Source organism: Colobus angolensis, unplaced genomic scaffold (assembly GCF_000951035.1).
Source record: "Colobus angolensis palliatus isolate OR3802 unplaced genomic scaffold, Cang.pa_1.0 Scaffold101, whole genome shotgun sequence".
In the NCBI taxonomy this organism is placed as follows: Eukaryota; Metazoa; Chordata; class Mammalia; order Primates; family Cercopithecidae; genus Colobus; species Colobus angolensis.
In genome coordinates this window covers 2,584,315-2,586,977 of record NW_012111031.1, presented here as the reverse complement: position 1 = coordinate 2,586,977, position 2,663 = coordinate 2,584,315, and positions in this window count along the sequence as shown.

The window sequence follows — 2,663 nt, the reverse complement described above, 5'->3', positions numbered from 1 at the left end:
TTTTTTCATGGGAAGGCCATCTGCCATAACGCTAGATGTCCTGAACTTGTTTTGATATGTGACCCTGAGCCTTCCTGAGGTGCTGGCAGGATGGTGACATGATTAGATCTGTTCTTAGGAAGATATTGTGGGCAGCAGCGTTTGGGTAGAGGTAGCATCCTGAAATCAAGGAGACAGGTTAGAGAAAGACCAGACGTGTCTTTTGACCCAGGCAGACACTACTGACACGTTGGTCTGTGCTAATGGTTCACTATAGCTGCCCTTTCATGCCATAGGCTTGATTTTTCCTGTTCTCTTGGCAGTCCCTCTGGTTCGGCCAGGACAGTAGCCTCCTCTCTGACACCAAGATGGACCATGCTCTTCCCCAGCTCTAAGCATGTGCTCCTTGATAGAATAGACACAGTGGACAAGAGGACCCTCAGGTGGCTTTGAGTATTTGCCGCAAGCCCATCATCCTTGAAGGCAGATGTGCTTGATCTTAACAGAGCCCAGGAAGTCTCCCCTCAGATACAATTTTGGGAAAAGGACAATAAAAGCAAAAAGTCATAACTGTCTAGATTCTTTGCATTTTGAACAAAGAATAGTGGGCCCGAGCAAGCAGCTCAAGACCTCTGGTTACAGAATTTTCTGGGGTTTAAATACCCTCTAGAGGTTTTCCATTGGTTACTTGGTTTACACCCTATGAAAATGAAGTAGTGGTGCACAATCAGTCTGATTGCAGAAAGCAACTATCAGAGGCTGAAGTGAAGTTACAAAGTTATACTCCTCTGCAAATGAAGACTTGGCCCGTGACCAGCCTGACTGGTTGCAGAAAGGGACCAATCAGAGGTACTTTTAGTTTTCATCTGCAATGCAGAGGAAGATGGGGCCTTGCAAGGGAGTAGCCTCTGATCTTTTTGTTATTTGGGTGTAGAGAGGTGGGCTTTTCCTTTTGATTCTGTTCTAGGTCGTTGACGCGAATCACCCTTAAGTTCCCTGCCTCCAGATCCTACTCTCCTGCCTCAATAGCCATGCCCAGTTAGTGTTAATTGTAACTCCCTGCTGGTCTGCCTCCTGCTCAGAGGGACTGAACATCAAATCACTCGCATCGAATTACTCAACAGGTGAGTTCTGGGGATGATAACCACACAATTCTCTTTGCACAAATGGTGGGTCTGAGAGCCTCAGAGTCTGGGGGCAGCTCTGCCAGCCATCCACTTACTGGCTTACTGTTTGCCTGAAGTAAGCATGGGAATCCCACAGGGTACAAGGTCCTGCATACCCTTCTGGGATTTCCAATGCCCTCTTTGCATGTGCTGTGGCCCATCAAACTCCCATGCCAGGTGCAGTACTTGTAGTTGCAATAGTGACCATAGCAGTGGCAATAGTTCTACAGGGTCACAGAACTTTAGGGAAGCCTCCTAACACCCCTGCTCTTCATTAGGCTGCAGCTACTTTCCTGTGCATGATTTAAGGATCCTTAGATCCCAGCTGTCCGGGAAGCTCTCCCCACACACCTCAGCCTGAGTCCAGCCTCCCACTGAGCTCCCATAGCATGACTGTCCAGGCCTTAGCACCCTTGTGCCCTAACCAGGACTGTTCCACGTTGATATGTGGTCTCCCCAGGCATGGTGTACACTCCTAGAGAAGAGGGGCCAAGACTTCCATCCTTCTGACCCTCTTCAAAGCCTGGAACAAAATTAGATATTGAAAGTTTCTCATTAAGTACCTGGGTGAATAATGAGTAATTGATTAGAGCCAGGGAATGGGGTATCACAGTGAGGAGTCTTTGGCCCCTCTGAACTGTCCAGAATAAAATTCCAAAATGAGAACACCAAGAGGTTTCCTGGCTTGAGAGCCAAAATGGCAGCACAGACCTATATCTCAGGCATACCTTGTGGTAAAAACAAGAAGAGCCAGACACGCTCTTTCCAGATACACGTTATACCCAGAACGACCTAGCTTTTAGTCTGTGGAGGAAAAGGGGTGGAAAGTGGAGACCTGGAACCAGATGAGAAGTCAAACGGGAGCAGTAAGTTCAGGGTGTGCCTCCTGTCCCAGCACCTGGGTCAACACGGGCAAGACCTGATGGAGTGGTGGAGATGCTGACCTTTGCTGCTGCCTCTTGGGCCTGTAAGAACAAATACAATTTTTTAAAAAAAATTTTAATTTTTAATTTTTTTTGAGACAGGGTCTCTCTCTGTCACTCAGGCTGGAGTGCAGTGGTGTGATCTCAGCTCACTGCAGTGTTCACCTCCTGGGCTCAAACGATCCTCCCACCTCAGCCTCCGGAGTAGCTGAGACTATGTGGAGTAGCCACCCCACTCGGCTCATTTTTAATTTTTTGTAGAGACAGGGTTTTGCCATGTTGACCAGGCTAGTCTCAGACTCTTGGCCTCAACTGATCCACCTGCCCTGGCCTCCCAAATTGTGGGGATAACAGGCATGAGCCACTGCGCCTGAGTCACTGCGCCTGATCCACTGCGCCTGAGCCACTGCACCTGAGTCACTGCGCCTGAGCCACTGCGCCTGATCCACTGCGCCTGGGCCACTGCGCCTGATCCACTGTGCCTGATCCACTGCGCCTGGGCCACTGCGCCTGATCCACTGTGCCTGATCCACTGCGCCTGGGCCACTGCGCCTGAGCCACTGAGCCTGATTCACTGCGCCTGAGCCACTGCGCC